Below are 21,761 nucleotides of genomic sequence, written 5' to 3' on the forward strand. Positions count from 1 at the left end.
GATAAACCCGGGAGAAGAACAGTAAGCGAGAGAGAAAAAAAACTTTAGAAATAAGAAAAGTGATTTAAATGAAGAAAAAACAAAAAAGTAGCATGCACTAACCACAGTGGGTGATCTCCAGCGATATTCTCTTTACTCATGTAAATACTCCAAAAAAAAAAAAAAAAAATCCTCAACTCATCTGAACTAAGGAGGAAAAAAAAAAAAAAAACCCAAGCAGGAAATTCTTTAATTTTGCCCTTTGAGGGCTACGTGTGGGTGCAGGCTTGCTGCCTACCCTTGACTCCCTTGGGAAATATTCCTTGGGAAGAACCTGGTCCTCCTCACAGTCCACACAGCACTCATTCCCAGGAGGTGGAAAACGCTTGGTGGGGAGAGAGAAAGGGTTGCCACTCATCTGTTGCACAAGCGCGAAGCAGGAGCAAGCATCTGCTGAGCAGGGATCAGCGACCATCGGCTCACCCCAGGGCTTTCAGAAAAGAGGAAATCAAGGAGAAACCCAGACTCTCAGGCCGGGTAATCGCTAGCTAAGATTCCGCATGGACGTCGCTCTCTCTGTTACAAATGGACTCTCAGGTCATGGGGTCCTGACCAACCATGCCTGCCTGAGGGACGAGCTGGGAGTCACCCCATCGCAGTTATAGCAAGTAAGTGATTGCCAACTTTGCCAATACCTATCTTTTCCTCCTTGCATTTTAATCTTATTTTCTTGGGTGAGCAGCAAAGAGAGTGGCCAAGAGGTAACTTTTGTCCTGAAATCTGAGTACAGTGATGCGAACATCTCACGCACACGCATACACACACTTCTCTCTCACACACCCCCGAAGCCATGGAATCTCGCGCTTCTAGGCTCGTGCGCCTTTTGAATTTTATTTAATCTTCGGAAACTTACTGATTTCCTATGCCTGTTGGAAAGACCAAGTAGGGTGGGGGTGAGTGGAACGCTGTGCCTCATCATTTATTCATCGCGACTGTCTCGACTGTTGACACTAGTGGCAAGAGGCACACTCCTGCTCTTGCAGGGGAAGTCTGACACCTTGAGGACGGCAGAGGGGGTGCTGGGAGCCCAGAGGAGCCGGAGTGGGAGAAGCTTTGAGAGTTACGGCGTGGGGGTGGGGGTTACTTTTTTCAAGTCTGGCGACCTGCCGCCTGGGTGCTGGTTTACTGGGATGGGAGCAGGGCGTTCAGAAGCCGGTCCTGACGCGAACTGAAGTCGGACAACCTGCAGAGCCCGCCCGAAGCCTGGAGGTGTGTCTGGCGTACATCCAGGACCGCAGAGTGCGTTCCGGCCACCGACGTGGCCAGAGGAGGGCTGGCTTGTGGTCAGCTTGCCTGCCCAACTGGCTGACCTCAAGCAGTTGGCCCAGAGCAGCGGAGGTTAATCCCAGGCAGCCGAGTCGGAGACCTGCCCGCGCGCGGGTCCCCTCCATCCACCGCCGCGCAGAGCGGTGCGTGGGACGCGCATCTTCACAGCTGTCCCTTCTGAGCAGGGACTGGGCAGACCCTGAGTCAGGCAGCCGCCCGGGACGGAAGGCGAGGTGCCCTCCTCTGGGCTCAGCGCTGTCAGCCGTGAGAACGTTAACTTTACCCCGAGGGATCAGTGGGGGCGGGGGTGGGCGAGGTTCTCCTCCCCTGGCGCTCACCTCCTCCTCCAGAGCCTCCCCTCCCCCGCCTCCCATGGCATCGTTCTCAGAGGATCCTCACTCCGCCCAGTTCGGTGCCAGCTGCGTGGGCTCCAGCTTCGTGCGTTTTCCTTGGAATGCTCCAAAACTCGGCAACGACTAAGGAAATCCCATTGGAATTTGCCGGACGTGCTCTCACCCGGCGTAGCACCCGTGCCGCCCGTCCTCGGATCGATCCCTCTCCAGCCAGAAGATTGCAACTTTCCAGGTAAAGAGGGTGTCGCCTCAGAGCTCCACTTGACCGGAGCTGCACCTCGCCTCCTTTCTGAGATCTCGGTTAAGTTTCTCAAGCTGCCTGGGAAGCCCGATCCCTCTTGGGAGGCGGACATCCCTGGAGGTTAGGAGTTCAAAAGGCTCCAGCTGCATGGTTTCTCTTTAAGGCTCGGAACCGATTTGTGAAGCTTTCTGTGGTTGACCCGGGCTGAGCGGGAGTTGGAGGATGCTTCTCAGCCTCTCACCGCACCGGGCTTTAAAGCAGGGGAGAGGGCGAGGAGTGAACCCCCGGTGTGACTTATATGGTAAACAAAGCAGCTGCAGCCACGCCGTGGTGCTGAGGAGAAAGGCTGTTTTTAGCCTTTTATGCATTTGGGGAAAATGGAGATCTTAGTGGCCCCTGGGAGTACATAAATGAGCCCTCGACTCTCTGGTACCTAAACTGGGGGAATGAAGGGAGGTTAATGATCAATATCCTGCCGATCAATTACACTTTGCGTCATTTTCATTCTCTATCAGGAAACAGAAACATTTTTATCTCTGTTGCTGGACCCAGGCTAGGGATTCCTAGTTAGCTTGGCAACTGAAATTCCAATTAAGCCAATGACCCCTGTTTGCTACTTGGGGAAATCACTGAAATTCATAACACAACTTGTTATCCCAGCTGTGGACTCAGCTGGCTTTTGTGACTGAGAATACTGGAAGGGGATGGGGGGTTTGGAGGAGACTGAGAAAAGGAGTTCTGTTCTTGTCTGTATTTACTCTGTTGTGTCCACTATGGTGCATCCCTGTTCACATGGTTTCTTAGAGGAGCCCTTCCCGGTTAAATTCTGCAGCTATAAAATGCAGCAGGTAGCTTACTGAGTAAGCTCCAAGCCAGAAGAGTGGAAGGAGGGGTGGAAGCAAGGTTTACTTGTTTTATTAAAAACACATTTAGAACAGACTTGTAAAACTGAAAAAAAAAAACTTTCAGGTCTCATATAATTTCTGGCTTTCCTATCATGGTAATCACAAACAAAACATATTACAAATTATTTAAGAAAAAAGGTTAAGTGAAGTTTTTTATTTTTATTTTTAAGTAAAACTGAATTAAACAGCGAGAGTAAGAGTGGGTGGATATGTTAAAAGAATGAAATCATCATTACCGTGTTATGGTTTGCTATTTAAACTTACATTTGTGTTACCCATTTCTATTCACCTGGTCAGTAGACCAGGAAACATTCCCCCTTGAGTGTTTAAGGCAAAAAAATCAGTAAGGTATAGAGATATCTAGTACTTTGGATATTAGAATCAAAATTCAGTAAGACATTGTTAAAGAAGCACTTTAAAAACTAGATTTATGAATTAATGCAGTTAATGCAAATCAGCACATCAGTAGACGTTAATAGGCTTTATCTAAGTATTTTATGCAAATGTCTTGGATTAATAAAAGTTAGTACAGGTAGAAGGAAAGAAAGCACTTACATTACTTATGAATAAGAGACCATAGAGCTGGAAAGCCTTTCAATAGAGCTCTAATCAGAGCTCAGCTACACGGCTAAGCCTGCTATTGCTGTTGTGGAGTGAAGAGCGGATAGATTTATGCCAAGGAAGTTATGCAGAAAGAAAAATACACACTAACAGGTTGATGAGATTGATACCTAAGAGCTGCTTACTATTCACTGAATGAGTAGATAGATAGATAAACAGTTTAAATAAGGCATAGTGAGAAGACTCGTAATTGCAAATTTAGAAAAGTTCTTCCTCTTAAGAACTTAAAGGAACATGGGCATTCATCAAAGCATAAAGCATCTAAGTTCAACAGATACAAGAGACATGTCTCTTTAGTAAAACCTGTCAAATATTAACAGTGTGTCTGAAAATCTCTGATCTTGAAAATAAGTTTCAGTTTAATTACTTAGTGGTGGTTCTCAAAGATATGAGGTTTGGGAATAGATTTCTATTACTACTTATAAGAGCTAAAATTTTGTAACTTTCATACTGTTTATTTCTCTGTTGCTGGTATTCCTGGAAGGTCAAATCCAAAATGCACAGAGAAAACCATAAGAAAATTAAAGTTCTGTATAAATTTTGTGGCCACTTTGGTTATTAAAATAGTAAGAGAACAAATAACTTTCCATGTAAGATAACCTTAATTAATTTATACTTTACATAAATAGGAAACACCAGAATGTTGCTTTTATTTATTCTGATTAGGGGAAATTTGAATATTTTGTTTAGTACACAAATTTAAACTTGTAAACTTAAACCCTATTATAAACATGATTAAATTTCTATGAAAGTATTATAATAGCCTTTAGGATATGCTAATTAACCCTACTGAATTAAAACTTACTTTCACAAACATATTGTTTAAAATATTGTTACATTTTTGTACCTGCATGTTTAATTGCCAGGATAATTTATGGCAACTCAAGTTATCAACATTACATTTAGCAGCTGAAAACTAAAATAATCTACCATTTCAAATTAATTCATATATTGGAACAAAAATAAATATATGCACATATTAGTACAATAGTTAATATCTGAATATCAGTGCTCAAAGAGATAAAGGACTTTGCAAATAAAGTTATATATATGAGAAGTGCTAAAGAGTAGCTAGGACAGTCAAACTGTGGACTGAATATATTTTTATGAAAATGTGATTGTTTTATTGTTGAAAATGAGATAGGTGAAGGGGATTATAATAAATTAAATTTTCCTTTTCCAATATCGTCATTGCTAAACATTTTATGAGATCAGCTTCTAATGTGCATCTTGACTTTCCACATTGGATTGTCTGGGCTAAATTGAAACCTGTGTTATTCACCTACTTAATATCTGTGGAAAACCCACCATAAGCATTTGAGTTCTTATTGAAAATGAGATTGAGGAGACAACTCAAAATAAAAATCTTGGCTTTTAACCTAATTTATGCTCCATCACTCCCCACCAATAAACATTAAAACTGACTAGTTCAACCCGACTTCCATTGGACATTTTCTTCTATCTAGTTGTGATGAAAACTTGCTTTAGAACTACCTTTCCTCTCATGTTTTCTAGTTCTAATCCTCTCAGATGCACTGGGACCTCAATATTTTAAGAGATTCAAGAATGTTTTGATTAGGGATATAATATCATGGCTATATCTTTTTAACCAGCATAAAAATAGGCCTAATCTCTGAGAACATTGTACTACCAAAATAACTCTGTGATAAAAAATACATTTAGGAAAAGAAGCTACTTATTTATGAAACTGAAAATTAAAGACACGTACATTGAAAATACATCAATTTACAACTACATTGTTCTGTGAACTATTCAATAAATGAAATCTATTTACATTTTTTAAAAATCTCAATGATCCTTCTGAAACTTCGGTTTCACTTAAATAGGATATGAAAGAGAGATAACAGCTTCACTACTTGATCTGCTCCTGTAACTAAACTGTAGATGATATTCCATTAATATTAGCGTGTGTTTTGTCTCCCTTAAAAAACGTTTCCTCTGAAATACAGCAGTTCATAGAGTAATGGCTGCTTAAGAGGCAACAGCTGACACATGGGTATAGTTTTACACATAAAATTATAAATGTTAATTAAAACATTAATTTAAAAAATGCCTTGATAGCTTTATCTAACACACTGCATTCTTTTTAAGAAATGGCAAGTGCAATGAAATGAATCAGATATGCATTCATTACATTCTGCTTGTAGTTTGCTGTTATATTTTTGAAATATGTTGAAAAAGTCACCATAAATAGTTTCCTTGAACAAATACCATCAAGAACTAAAATTTATTTAAGACGGAAAAACAAACTATCATGAAAAAAGGAAAAGAGGAAAAAGGGGCAATATTTATGGATACTTAATGTATGCCAGGCACTATGCTATGGACATATAAGTTTTTTAAAAAAGTAAACTTTTTCTCATGTTTATCTTCACATCTAGCTTAAAACCGAAGAATTATTACCACCTTTTAAAGAGTCTGAAAAGATTAAATTTCTAAAAAGTCACAAAGCTGCTTTGTGGTAGAGTGAGGACTTGAACCCGTGTCTACTTGATTCTAAAGCCTGTATTCTTTTTACTTAATTCTTATGGTTTCTAAAATAAAATTAGTAATCTTTTAACAAGATTCATAAATTCACTGGATTCTTACAGCTATTTATTTAATTAATTTTTCAAATGATGTAACATTGGGGCATAGACAACCCCATTATGAGGCTAAAATTGGAAACAATATTCTGTTGACTAAACCTCCATCAGTTTTGAAGCCAAGCAAGAGATACACTACTCACCTCAAGCAGGTTGTTCTCAAAATGATTTCTTTTTTTACTCTTGAATATAAATGTAATATGTGTGGAAAGAGGAAAAGGGTTTAGTTTCATGGATAAAATTCAAGGTTATAAATTTTTCTTTAAATAGTCATGAGATTATAATTTCTAAATAAAAAGTTCTCATTCAAAATGTTAGAGCATCTGTAGACTATTAATAAAATGTCTTCATAGAAGAAGCAGTCATGTTAAGACGTTAGTTATATATGGCATCTTATCAATGTTACATAAAATTTCTAGACAAGTGTTTTGTCTTCATTTTATGTGAAATATTAATTGCCTGATTATTTTTGACATCCCTTGATACATAACAAAGGGAGTTCTCATTCATAAATCCCAGAAGACATCTATCAGCTGGCAGCACATTGTAAGAACTTTTCTGTGGTTTTTTAAAAACATACCTGAAGTTAAAACGGATGTGATTATGTTCAAAGACCTATTAACACTGAAGTTAAAGAAGTAGTTTCTTTAAATACATGTAATGCCATTACGAAAATTGGCACTGAAGTGGCATCCATTTAGTAGATATTTGTTGACTATTAGTAAGTGACTAATTGGATAAATAGATGGATGACACGAGTAAGCTCTTCATCTTTGCGTTTCCTGGTAAAGCTCCCTCTGTATAGAACAGCTTTTACTTTATTGCTTCCTGTCAAAATGTTCCCCAAGCACTAAAGCCTAGCTCAATGTTACTGTCTCCTTGAAAGTTTCCTTCCTGTCTCCAGGTGTTGAAATATAAATACAAGCAAACCTTGTTATATTCTGCCTTGCAGGTGGGTAGAGGTCTGTCTCCTGAACTAGACAGTAAACTCCTTTAAGAAACCCAGAGGATGCTCAAAAAATGTGTGAGTTTTTAACTGAATTAGATCGTCGTAAATATTATGCGTTTGTAATTGGGCATAATTAATTTATTTTGCTGTTTTGTAATACCTTAGTTGTCTGAATTTTGAGCATATTTATCTATATAATGAAGCCAGCTATAATAGTATTACACTTATGTGATATATTGAGTACTATATTATTTCCTACGTTCTAAAAATAATTAACCCACAGTTATTCAATGAATGTAACTTCCACTCAACTAGTTACTCCTTAGTGCTCATTTTCGCAGGATTTATATAACCAATTATTAATGTATTTTACTTTGAATGGTGCTGTGATGAAATTCTTAAGGGAGAGTTTTTGTTTCATTACACTGTGAGAAGTGTGGTTAGGGTTGAAAGAGGACACATACAAGTATTTCTAAGGTGAACTAGAGAAAGCCAGAGACTTCTTTGGAGTGATTCTATTTGGTAAATTAATTTGAGATGTCACCTCAAAGACTTGACAGTACATGGTGTCCAGTTGTAGGTAACACGAACTGTTTTTTTTTTTGGTCCTTTCATTCTACTTCATTGAGAGTGGAATTGTTACAAATCAAGGTTTAGGAAAAGCGTTCAGATATTCTACTATATTTTTATGTATTTTACCTCTAAATGATTGTGGAAAAACAACACAACTGTGTAAGCTGGTATCCTGTGCCTACCAGGATCGTAGTTTGTAGCACGTTGAGTTATAATTTTTATTTTCATAGAATTAGTATAGTGTTCAATGTATACTTTTTGAATATATGAATGCAATAAATTAATGCATGGATGATTGATCTGTTGTCAGCCAGTATGCTCAACTCTTTTATTTTAATATGCTGTTCTTTCAAGTAACTGGGCACATACCAATATGAATGCCCAAAAACACAATGCAGGGATGAGAGGACAGGCATGATGTGTAGTGAAGTGAATGAATGGAGAATGAGTGAAGAATGGAGAATCTGAAGGGACAATGCTTTATATACCATTGTCCCAAGTTTTCGTGACAGGATGAGTATCATTTTATGTAAAGATCTTTTTCATGCTAAGTGGAGTGAAGCTGCACACCCTGAAGATCACACTGAAGGCTACACTTTAAATAAATTGCCTTCTATTGTGGTTGTAGTTTGAAAAGCACAGTTGGGCCTTGTTTAATTTCATCTAGCCTCATATAAGTATATACATAGATTGCTGTGTAAGCAATAATGAAAGGATGGGAGACTGCTCCTGGGTGATAATCTCTTAAGGTAATGCCTACAGAGGAATTATCAGAGAAAGTGAGATACAAATTGTTAGCAAAGAGCGTAGAGTAGCCCATAAAAGACAATGGAAGTTATTTGCCAATGTAGCAGTGTCTCTGTAGAACGGCTAGATATGTAATGGATGACTTGGAAGATCATCTAATTCAAAAGCCTGTTTTTAAACAAGACTCTCAAGTCTTACTAAATGATTCTTTGTCACATATATAACATAATATATATATATATATATATATATATATATATATACACACACACACACGTATAGAAAGCTTTATTAGGGGCTCATTTAGTGCATGACAGTCACTCTTCTAGACCTGAAGAGTACAGACAGGCAAATACTTTCCTTTTTCTTGAAGATTTCAACAAGGGATTCTCATAAACCTCTTATTAGCACGTTCCAGTATCCCATATTATCTTACAGATGTCTTACTGTTTATTGTCTCCTGATACTTTCTCACTGAAATAGAGAACTTATTAAGGAAATAACACAAATTGTATTAAAATAGATATAGCCTATGTTTGGAAATAAAAAAATAACACTGGGTTACGTTAGAAGAAATCCTAATGCACCGTCCTTGTCTCCGATTACTGTTTCCTATGAGTGAGACTTGGGTTTTCCAACTGTAAATCTATGTTAAATTTAAAAATCATCCTTGACACTGTTAAACATGATGCTTTCCTTTTCTATATAAATATTAGTAAATTATTGTTCAAAGGCGGCGTATATTAGGAGATAAAAGTTGTCTTCCAGAGTCTTGATGGATTTGAGGTGAGACAGCTACATGTTGCCCAAAATCCCCTGGAACCAATGAAGCAAACCTAAGAAAAGAAGCCAGGTTTAGAGCTGGGGATGGAGTGACTTGGATCCTCACCCCCCACTGCTTTGCCTTGAGACATAGAGGACCTTGCCTCAAGATATGCTTGGAGGGGTGGATTCATCCTAGAGTCATCTTGGAGTTTTCAGTAACCACTGTTCGTGTTTTCTAGTGAGCTCTTCTGTCTACAGCTGAGAACGGATTGATGACCTAGCAAAGGCCATCTTTCTCATTGTCTTAAATATTGGGAACAAAAAAGGAACCCAACTAGCTACCTTAATCTTTTAACAATCATTCTGGGACCTACATTCCTAGGACTACCCTCTTTGTCAGAACTTTGCTTTCTGCGAGTCAGCGTATGAAATAATCAGAATGCCTACCTCTAAGCCTCTGAGAGCCTCTACAATTAAGGAGAAAGAAATATTTTTAAAGAACAGTCACATATTAGGGTTACTATTACTCCGTAGGATATTAAATAGCTTTGTCTCTGAAAAAGAAAAAGATATGTCCCTCTGTATGTGCTGTATAAAAAGAAATGTTGGCAGAGGGAAAAGACTTCTTTGCTTATCTAGTTCATTTTAACCTCACAGCTTAACATTTTGGTTTGTAATGTGCAAGCTACTTAGAGAGCTGAACTGCATATTTTCATTTAGCACTCCAGCACGTTCTTGGAACAAAGCGAACCAGCAAATGATTTTGCCCTTTCATGAATAAAAGAAGTTTTAATGAGAAAACATTTCATTATAATAGTACTTAGGATAAAGAATTTTCCCAATATATGAAATATCAACAACTTGAAGTTGAAGAACAAAGACTGCTTTCTATTCTGTTGTACTTAGTAGTGAGCCACTAAAACCAGAACTTTCTAATATGCTTAAATACTTTTTTATAAGTTATTACATTGCTGTAATTGATATATTGGGTATGATTAAATTTGAAAATTGCCCCTTTTTAAATTAATAGTTAATGGTAATAATTTTTGGCAACACAAAATGCAGAAGATCTGTTTTATACTATAATATTTTAGCCTTTGATGTTTTTAAATGTAAATATCTACAAAGTAAAAGTAGAGGCAGGACACAACTTGATTAAGAAGTAAACAAACTGAGTATTTAAAATGATCCATTGTTGAATAACCTAGATATGTTTGAAGCATATAACCTTGACTCGTTTCAGTTTATTTAAAGAAAGTTAGCTGAAAGCTGAGCTATATTCTTATAATGCTATTGGTCTTAAGAGTTAGAATAAGATCTTCTCATCTATGAAAATATACAAGGATTATGGGTCAAATATTTAATATAGTTAAAGAGAATCTCTACTCATAAAATACATTGGTATTCAATAGCTTTTAGAAATATTTCAGGGTCTGCCAGGGTTTACTTTGATTATATTAATCATAATGAAATGGATATACAAGTATACCAAAAACACTGACACTCACAAGGTTTCATAGAACCTTTGGTTCATTTCCAGTGCAACATTTAGTAATATCTATTGCTTGCACTCCATCACTCTTCTACCTACAGATGGGCATCTTCAGTTGTCTAGTTGGTCCTGGATTTAAGGCTCCTCCCTCATAGACTGGAGGCTTATGACACAGCGTTGCCATATATAAATGCTGCCTCAACCAGACCAGAGTACTTCCATATGTAGATGGAAAGTATGATGAACATTTATTTTTATGAACATTTATAAAATTGTGGTAACATCCTGTGTTCATGGTGAAATTCAATTGTAGCCTTTATTGAAGTATGACTTCTGGTGAAACATTATTACTAGTTTCTTTTCTTTAGGTTAGAAGTTTCTTCCTAATATATTTAAGAAAATTTCATATCAAGAAGGGCTTAGCAAAGGATTTTAAGAAACTAAATTTCATATTGTTACATTCTCCAATGGTGCACAAGGATGGGAACAATGAATTTAATGCATTGTGTTTAAGAAAAATGATCAATTGTACTCTCTGCTCCATTGGGAGGAGAAAATCATTATATGGTTGGTGCTGGGACTTCTAGCCATTTTTGTGTTTTATACTAAAATGAATGCTCACTACGATCATAAGGATAAATCCTAAAACTACCCACTAAATGGAGATTTTCAAATGTCTTATCTGAAATGGCAAAATACTTAAGATATATTATTGATCTATTAATCATAGCTAATTGTTTATTTTAAAAGGAGTCTAACATTTTAATTTTAATTAATGCAACAAATACTTTCAGTTTCTTTTCCTAAAATTCTTGCAAGTTCTTTGGAAGAGTTTGTAAATTATTTGAAATATAAACATAAGACCAACCAATCAAAATATTTATCTGACTTTTGATGAGCTATTGTTGTCGTTATTTCTTATGCTAGAGTAGGTTGAAGTAAATTTGAGGGATAGTATGTTTATCTTTAAAAAAATAAAACTTTATATACACTGACACACATAAATTTAAGGGGGAGTGGACTTGCTGGATAGATTTAATTTTTAATGGTTTTCAAGAACAACTATAAACCTGTTGTACTTTCTACTTTAGTTTTTTTAATTTTTATAATTGCAGATACTACATTTGCTGCTTCTAGATGGCCTCTAATCCTTCTAGTACTACCATGTCTCTGTGGGCAACCAAGAGTTCTCTTTAGTATGTTTAGTGTCAGTATTTTGGCAATGAATTTTCTCAGTTTTTGTTTGATTGAAAATGTTTTCTTTTTCCCCTCACTTTTAAAGCCAGTTTCATTGGTTAGTGTATTCTAGATGGAAAATTATTTTCTTTCAGTACAGTCGCGCTACATAGCAACATTTTGATCAACTAGGTACTGCATAAATGATGGTTGTCCCATATGATTAGTACCATGTAGTCTGAGTGTGTAGAGGGCTATAACATCTAGGTTTGTGTAAGTACTGTAGAGGAGGAAGAAATTTTCCTCTACCCCTCTAGGTTTTTCTGGCTGGTCTAAGAATTAAATTGATGTGGGACAGATTAACAGGAGAAAAACAAAGAAAAATTTAATAACATGTATACAGTGAGAGAAACCCAAGAAAACTGAGTAACTGGCCAAAATGGCCAAAGCCCTCACCTTAAATAGCATCCTCAGCTAAAGACAAAAGAAGATGTTAGGGATGGGGAGAGTCAGGGACTTCAAAGGGAAGGAAGGCGATTCACAGGTAGGTGAAAAGTAGCAAATGTTTGGAAAACAAGTGTTTGGCCACAGAGAAACAGAAGAATACAGGGAGGAGCCCAGTAAACAGGCTTTTCTAGGTTCCTCCTTGTCTCCCATCTAGTTCATGTTATTCTAAGGTGGTGGCTCACTTCCTGAGACAAGTATTTTTATCCAAATTCTTTTAGGCAGTTAAAGGGGAGGTAACAAGAAAAACTTTCTGAATCTTTTGCGTCTTAAAAATAATCAACCTAAAATAATCCTCATTTTAAAGAGACACATTTTGGGGTGGTAAATTTTGTTCCCTTTCAGTACATTTTATCATGTTCACGCAGCAACAAAATTGCCTAATAACGACTTTCTCAGAACATATTCCCGTCATTAAGCAACCCCCTACTGTACTTTAAATATGCAGCTAAATTGACTTTTGACTTCCATCATTTCTTTTGAGAAGTCAGACATTAATCTGATTATTGAACCTTTGATTATTGCATAACGTTCTTTATTTTTGGTTGCTTTTATGTTTTCTGTTAGTCCATTTAGGAATTTTACAATAGTGTATGTAGGTGATATCTTGGATTTTTACTGCTTAACATTTAGAGCATTTCTTAGATACGGCTTGGTATCTTTCATCAATTTTGGAAAATTCTTGGTCATTCCCTCTTCAGGTATAGTCTTACACCTTCCTTTCTTTCCCCCTAAGGCCTCCAAATACGCATTTTTACCTTTGTACTCTGCGCTATTTCTAGCATTCCTTTAAGTCTTCTGTTAGTGTCTTTACCATCTATTTTTGCTCTCTGTGCTGTAATCTGGATATTTTTTGCTACCTTATTTCCCATTCATGAATCCTCCTTTTTTTTTTTTTTACCATGTCCTATCTGGTGTTAAAATCATTTATTAAGTTGTTAATTTCAATTCTTACATTTTTCACCTTTAGTGTTTTAATTCTTTTCTATAGATTTTATATCTCTCATAAAATTTTCCATTTTTCCATCTAATTTCTGAATATTGTTGATTAGCTCATTTAGTTTAAAGCCTGAGGCTGATAACTCCAATAACAGGGTTATGTGTTGGTCTGTTTTTCTTAATTTTTTCTTGGAATGCCTCATGCTTTTTTATTTAAAGATGACAAATGTGTATCAAAAATTGTAGAAGCTTTACCACCCTCTCTCAGAGAGGATACCCCCTGTCTTCTGGCAGGCAGATAGAATGGGTGTAGACATCTTAATCCAGTCACAAAGTGAGCTGCTGAGATGCTAATTTTCAGACTTTGCAAGGCTCCGAGAACGCCTGATTAACCCCTGTTATTATGTTATAGGACTCTTGGGTCTGAGAACCTTGGCTATTTAATAAGTCCACTTCTCTAAGTTCCTGAATAATGAATTTCACTGCTGCATTTTTGTGAGATCGAAGAATACTGTCCTCTGATTTTCAGCATCCTTCTGATAAGAGTCTTACTTATTTTCCTGTAAAGCTTAAGATTTTAACAAATGCCTTGAGAGAAGACCTGCTGAGTGTGAGACTCGCTTCCGTCTGTCTCCCTTCTTACCAGGACATGAGAACCTTGCGTTTGGTTACCTTGGTAAATTCCTTGAGAGGAAACATGGTTTGTAGAAGGTCAATTCATCTCTTGTGGCTTCTCTCCATCCAGGATCTTGGCTCCTCAAGTCCTAGTTAGCTCTGCAGCTCTTCTTTAGACAAGATTTGTTTATTTGCTTGTTTATTTATATTTACCCAGCTGTTCTAAATGTTATCAGAAAGAATGTTAGTCCACTACATGCCATTCTATCATAGTCAGAAGCATAAGTACTTCTCCTTTTATATTTTGAATTTAAATTTGACTAAATTTGAAAAATTTAGTCAAAATTTTAAAAGAAAGAAATTATACTCATATGGTACAGTATGGATACATGATTATACCCACAGAGAGATAAATACAGCAATCACAAAGGAGTTTTGGAATCTTTAACCTGATTATTTTTTATTAGCACACAGGTAACATTATTCTTGCAAAATTACCAAGTCTTTGACATTAGAAACTAAACAACCATTTTAAAGCTATTTTGTATAAAATAATAAATTCTAAATAAAACCATATTAATGTGGCACAAATCAGTTGTAATGAAGTTCTGACTAATACCTCTTTCTTATTGAATAGCAAACACACTATTAACTGAACAAAAAGTAGAGACAATATAATGCAGTAGCAATTTGACCTCTCTGTCACTGAGGTGAGATTTTTTTCAGGCCTCTGGTTTTCTGGGCAATCTTCATTTCTTCCACTCAAAGTTCATTCTAAAAGGATAGATAAGTGCTATTGCTCACTGCTGTTTGTGTTACAGCTATAACTGTTATTGCTAAGATTGCCTAAGGCCTGATATAAAATATTTCTTAAACATGGTCTGCAGATGTGCCCAACACTATATTACACCAGATCATATCCAAGATATTATCCAAAGTTGCATATGAGGCATCATCTCTGATTTTACCATCAGTATCATTCCAGCATATGATTAACATATCTGCTAGCTGTTTTTATATGATCCAGATCAGACCTTGTTTACCCTAAGGTGTGCATTATATGTCTTTTTTTATGAATCATAGTTTTAATCTGTGCAAAAGAGATACAGGAATGGATGAAGGGAATGTTGTCTTCCCAGTACAGACTTGACCATGATTGGATTCAAACACAGCATGGGCTCAGCTCCAGCCTGACAAGTTGAGAGTTAAGTTGTCAGTGCTGAAACTTTGGTGGCTGGAGAATCTGTCTTACCCCTTCCGGTTTAATATTGCCTTGAAGTACAGTGAGGCACTGGTGGATGGCCTGAGTGAAGGAGCACTGAGATTTCCTCAGAAGGTAGGGAGGAGTTAGATTAAATTCTAGACTCACTGCTGGTTGATTGTGTCTCAGAAGGGAGATCCACATTTGTCTGTGGGCTGACATTCCTAACCTGTCCCTCAGCCCAAAATCTAATGCCATAGTTGTGACCATGGTCCTCAAGACTATATGTACCACCACGGAAAGGAGTTCATCTCATGGTCAACAGCAAGTACACCATCTCTGAGCTTCAGGAGAACCCATCCTAAAGCCAGACTTCTCTTCCAGTGGAACGAGTTGGCACCAACCTTGGGATTCATCCAAGCCGTTGTATGTATCAATAGCTTGTTCTTTTTATTTCTTAGTAGTATTCCATGGTGTGGATGATACACAGTTTTCATATCAGTTGAGACAACACGTAAACAAGCTGGAAGACATAATGATCCAGGATCTCACTTCCTCCCTGAGCTACCTTCCTGTCAGTGACCTGGGCCACCATAGCTACACTCTGAGTTTCCTACCCAGGAAGCCCATAGATTTCATCTAACTGTGGGAATCTAAGGCCTTGCAATGGGCTGCGATGGGACTTCAGCCAATCTTCTGGTACCTCTGGAGGGAAGTAACCAGTCTTCCCTCAAAATTGTGGGGTGCCATCTGGAGGACTTTAGGGTTATAAGCTAAACTCACGACAATCCTTGAAGAAAGAGCAGCTATTTGGGGCCTCTCAAACCCAACCCAGAGATTCCTCTAATTTCTATTCCACTGATCTGTAAAAGCAAATACTTTGAGTGTTTTGTGAAGAGTTACCCACCTAATATAATGTTCTTCAAATATTCTTCTCATCTCTTGCTTTGTGGTACTGTATTGGACCTTTCAGTCACATTGCAATCCTCCAAATACACAATTATCATGCTAAATAACTAGCTAGTTTTTAATGATGCTGGGACTTCAGTCAGCTAAGGGTATGAGAAGTTTAAGGTGCTCTGATAGTGGCTAGAATGAAATTTTCCAACTTTCTTTTGAAAATAATAGCAAAGTAACACAACTTAACATTTAATGAGTGACTAGTCTATGGCAGGCCCCAAGCTGATTGGTTTGCTTGCATTACCTTATATTGTTAGCCTCATGACAACTATCACCATCCCCATTTTACAGATGGAGAAGCTAAAGGCTTAGAATGATTAAATAGCTTTCCCAGGCCACATAATTAGTATGCAATATAGCCCTTGAATAAACCCGAACCTGACAAATTCCACAACGAAGTCTTTTAACAATTATGCTGAAAGTGCAAGTTGGAAATCTGAGGCATTTTTTCAGTGTACTTGTATAAATTAACGAGCAGCTTCAAGTTTTCCTGTGTGTCAGTCTTAGCATGTATGATACCATGTTTCTGAACCTTTTAAGATTTTATAGTGCTTGGTAAAGTATTAACTTTTTAAGGACTGAATTTAAATCCAATTGTGCAATGTCTGGAAAAATACAATGTCCTCATTCCTTCCTTTTCATTTCTTATTCTTGTTTATCAAAGTCAGTTTCAGGAAGAATCACCAAATCTTTATCTTTCCCTTTTCAAGTATATTTTAAACATGGTTGGTCCAAAGTCTGCTTCTTGATTTATACTTTTACTTGTGTTCTTTTTTTCTTTGATAGACACCGTCTCTAACCCCTAGAACCATTCATTTGTTTTCCATCACTATAATTTTGTCATTTTGAGAATGTAATATAATTGAAATCACGCCATATTTGACCTTTTGAGATAGACTTATTTTACTCAGTATAATGCCCCTGAGTTGTGTGTATCAATACTTTGTTCCTTTTCATTGATGAATAGTATTCTATGGTGTAGATGAACTGGACATTGTTTAACCTTTTACCCATTGAAGGACACCTGGGTTATTTCCAGGTTTTTGCCTTTACCAATAATGCTGCTGTGAACATTTCTGTACAGATTTTTACGTGAACATATCTCTTCATTTTTCTGGGCTATGTGCCCAGAGTGTAATTTTGAGTCATATTTTAGTTGCATGTTTAGTTTATTAAGAAGCTGATAAACTATTTTCCAGAGTGACTGTCCCACCTTACATTTCTACTAGCAATGAATGAACGATCCAGTTTCTCCACATCCTTACCATGTAAGGATGTAATAACAGGATAAGGTAACATCCTTACTTTAGTGTCATTCCTTTCTTTATTTCATTCTAGCCATTCTTCTAGTAGTGCTATCTCATGGTGATATTAATTTGCATTTCTCCGGTGGTTAATGACGTTAAACATCTTTTTATGTGTTTGTTTGCATCTGCCTATTGTCTTCCGTGGAATGGTTCTTCCTGTCTTTTGCACATTATCTAATGGTTTTTCATTTTTGTTTCTGTTTTTCATAGAGGTTTGAGAATACTTTATATACTAGGCATTTATTAGATGTGGTTTGCAAGTTTCTTCAAGTCTGTAGCTTATCATTTCATCTTAACAGGATCATTTGCAAAGCAAATATTTTAATTTTGATGAAATGCAACATATTAAATTTTTTCCTTCATATCACTTTTTATTTTTAGAAAGAAAAAAAATAAGGCATAGACAAAACAAGTGATTTGCCCAAATTCTCACAGAAAAGAAAACCAGTTTATTGCCTTCATCTCTTGCTTCTGGTTATAGTGGTCTGTAGATGGGTATCTCAATCCTCCTTTGCCTATCTATTGGCTCATCCTAGGCTATTCGTATTTCTCTTGACATACAGGTTTAGCATAAGATAAAAATTTTTCTTGTATATTCTTGATTAAATGCACGCTTGCTTATTATGATCCTCTATAAATTACCTATCATCATATATACTTAAGCACACTGTCAACTATTTTTTTTATTTTATTTTGTATTATTTCAGAAGTATTTACAATGCATCACCTCAAACCACTGATACAAAATTTTTGCTTTTGTGGTGATTAGTATTAAGTGGGTCTGTCTTGAAGTCCAGATACAAGGTAAATTAATTATTTGTGCATAAAAGTTTCCCTTAGGAATGACTCTTAATTTGTAGAGAAGGAAATAGATTTCCAGCCCAATACTTGACTCTGTAGTGATCAATATTCATAGTGTTATTATAATGCAAAGGAATTTATTTCCAACTGTAGAATTAAACTTCAGACAAAAGATGGAAGGCCAACTGTGGTGACAGAACCTACTGGAAATGTTATAAAGTTGAAAATGTGTAAATAAATTTATAGCTCACTGAAGTCAGGAGGTGGGAGTCAAAATAAGAAGAGAGCATTAAATATAAATTTATTAATATTATTTAACTAATAATATTCTAAAATATAAAATAGTTTGGGCCATATGAAACTGTCTATATATGATCATTTTTTTCTTGGAAAAATGACAACTTCGTATGATTTAACCTAATACTAAAATAATTATGAGCACTGGAGGGAAGAAGTAGAGAAGGATGAGAAGAGATGGCATAAGTAAACTGGGTACTTATCATTCATAGTAGGACGCCAATAGAAAAGTGTCTAAAAGAATCACATAAAATATTTTTCCTACCAAGTTTATTCTTGCAATTATTAACTTTCATATGCCAATCAAATTCATACTTACAACTGTCTAAATATTTTTTCAGCTTTATTGAGGTATAATTGACAAGTAAAATTATAAGATGTTTAAAATGTATATTGTGGTGATTTGACTTATGTATACCTTGTGAAAGGATTCCTCCCATCTAGTTCATTAAGACATCCACCACCACACATATTTATCTTTTTTCTTGGTGAGAACGTTTAGTTTCTACTCTCTTAGCAAATTTCAATTATACAATACAGTTTTGTCAGCTATATTCACCATGTTATACATTAGATCCTCAGATCTTATTTATCTTACACCTGAAAGTTTGTACCCTTTTACCAACCTCTCCCTACTTTCTCCATCCCAATCCCCATGCCCTGGCAACCAGTTTTCTACTCTTCATTTCTGTGAGTGCCACTCACTTTTAGATTCCACATGTAAGTGAGACCGTACAGTATTTGTCATTCCCTGTCTAGATTGTTTCACTTATCATAATGCCCTCAAGGTTCATCCATGTTGTCTCTAATGACAAGATTTCCTTCTGTCTTATGGGTGGAGAGCATTCCTTTGAATGTATACAGTCATGCACCGCATGATGACATTTTGGTCGACGACGGACCACACATGCAATGGTGGTCCCATGAGATCAGTACCATATAGCCTAGGTTTGTGTAAGTACATGTAAGTCGCCTAATGACACATTTCTTCAAACATTTCCCTGTTGTTGAGCGGTGCTTCTTAACCACATCTTCCTTGTCCATTCATCAGTTGACAGACACTTAGGTTGTTTCTCTATGTTGGCTATTGTGAATAATGCTGCAATAAACATGGGAGTGCAGGTGTCTCTTCAATATTCTCTTTTCATTTCCTTTGGACGTATACCCAGATGAGGGATTGCTGGATCACAGGTATCTCTATTTTTAATTTTTTGAGGAAACACTTAAATATTTTAAAATGAACACTTCAGATGTCTTCTTTGACACATTGCATTAAAGATTTCTAATTTTTAGTAATCCTCTTCATTTGCACCATTGATTTTTAAGGCCCATTGTCCAACATAGCTAGAAATATTCTTTTTCTGTAGTACAAGGTACCTAACAACAGTAATAATGAAAAGCAGAACTAAATAATTGATGTGGTTTCTTTTGGAATCAACCTCTACTTCGTTTTATTTATCTTTGCAGCATTTTCACTGACATAACCTGTCAACAAAGTTGCAGAGTAAAACAAAAACATCAAAACACAAGAAAATGCACATTATTTTCTGCTTGCAAAACTTCTCCTTAAGGAAAAATTTATGTCTGAAAATTAATTATTGATGATCTGACTAATAAAAAGATCATATTTCAAACTCTAATCTGATTGTTCTTACAGTAAATTACCCTAGGCAGATGGAGTTTTGTGGTTGATGGAATATTATGGCTAACAGCATTTGAGAAAAATGATAGCATGATGACACACTTTCACAATGTCTGTCATCTGAATTGTGATAAACCGCCCAGTTTGTTTGGGAGGAAGTGATTAAAAGCCTCAGTTTTGATGTTACATGGACCCCAGTTTGAATCTTGACCCTCACTTTCACTAGCTGCATAACCTTGTATAAATTACTTAATATTTCTAATTCTTAGGTTTCTCCTATAAACTGAGGATAAAAACTATCTAACTAAAAGAATAGTCATGCACCACGTAATGAAGTTTCAGTCAGTGATGGACCGTATATGATGATGGTAGCTTAAATTTAGCACCATATAGCCTAGATATGTAGTAGGATGTGTCATCTAGGTTTGTGTAAGTACACTCTATGATGCTTACACAATGAGCAAATCACCTAAGGATGCATTTCTCAGAACATATCCCCATCGTTAAATGGCACATGACTGTACAGTTGGTAAGAGATGTAAAATAATATATCACAGTGCCAGGAACATAATAATTCCTCACTAAGTGGCAGGGTTATAGCTAATAATTTATTACTGAAACTGAATTATGAAAATTCAGTTGAACTCACAACTTGTTTCTAAGTTGAGTGATTATAACTTTTTCATTGAAATCATGTAGATGTCCAGGTTAACCCTGGATATGCCTGCATTACAAAACAAATAAGAGAGGGGGATGTCATGAGTACAATTGTGGAGGCCAGGAACTCATGGCCTCTACTGTAATCCTTCCCATCTGTTTTGTAGTGGAGCAAGGACTTCTCTGAAGGGGGAGGGTAGAGGAAAGGAAAGCATAAGACAGCTCCAGGAGAGACTGTGCAGAGCTCTCAGGAATCAACAGATCCAGCTAGTGGAAATTCTTCTTGGTACTGGCCTAGTAGTTGTAATAGTAATGCTAATACTACTAGTGGTTAAAGATTCAAAACTTTTCTGCATATTACCTTATTTAATTCTTGTGCTAGCTTTGAGATAAGTTCTGTTAAGATCTTAACAGATTTGGGTAAGAGCATGGAGTCATACATACCAGGGTTTCTATCTCAGCTCTGTGTTATTTTGGACATGCTCCTTATTGAATTTAAGCCTCTATTTCTTCTATAAATAGAGAGTATTTTTGATAATTATAATCATGGAGGAGGGCACTGAGACTTTAAGTCTCAAGGCCTTGCAGGAAGTATGTACCATACGAATCTTGAATATGAATTCAATATAAATAGAATATGAATCTTGGCATGTATATTCTTAACTCCCCCTCAATGCTTCTCTCCCTATAAGACTAAAGATATACTTAAAATGTGACACATAAAGAAGTGGACATTGTCCATTGTCTATATAGTGATTTGTGTCTCAGCAAATAAAGGGTAAATTGAATACAACTGAATTATTTTACTACTTTCTCTTCCCAAAGAGATAAAAATTCTAAATTTATAGTTACAAGAAAAAAAAGAGGTAACAAGTCATCTGAGTTATTTCATTCAACTGACATATATTTGAGTAATTACTAAGTGCAAGACAGTATTTATCTAAACCGTGTCACCCAAGATCATTTAGTTAGGAAAAAGATACACTAGGCTCGACTTTAACTCCATCACTATGACTTTGCAATTGAGTATTTTCTTCAAAAAATTGGTCTAACATTTATCAGTAGTTGTCAAACTTTGGCGTATATCAGATTGTTTGGTTATGCC

General features: G+C 36.4%; 1 protein-coding gene across 4 annotated transcripts in view; it reads left to right on the plus strand.

Moving 5' to 3' along the window:
* Positions 1–279: 279 nt before the first annotated feature.
* TRPC4 (transient receptor potential cation channel subfamily C member 4) overlaps positions 280–21,761 on the plus strand; it is a 206,894-nt gene continuing 185,412 nt past the window's right edge. For 2 of the 4 annotated variants that reach the window (XM_046663666.1, XM_046663669.1), the window contains exons 1-2: positions 989–1,890; positions 6,984–7,055. The gene's annotated coding sequence lies outside the window, so the exon portion shown is untranslated. Of the gene's footprint in view, positions 648–988; positions 1,891–6,983; positions 7,056–21,761 lie in introns of those variants that run through there. The other 2 variants (XM_046663667.1, XM_046663668.1) reach the window with 2 other exon arrangements.

The sequence above is a fragment of the Equus quagga genome, chromosome 6 (assembly GCF_021613505.1).
Source record: "Equus quagga isolate Etosha38 chromosome 6, UCLA_HA_Equagga_1.0, whole genome shotgun sequence".
Taxonomy (NCBI): Eukaryota; Metazoa; Chordata; class Mammalia; order Perissodactyla; family Equidae; genus Equus; species Equus quagga.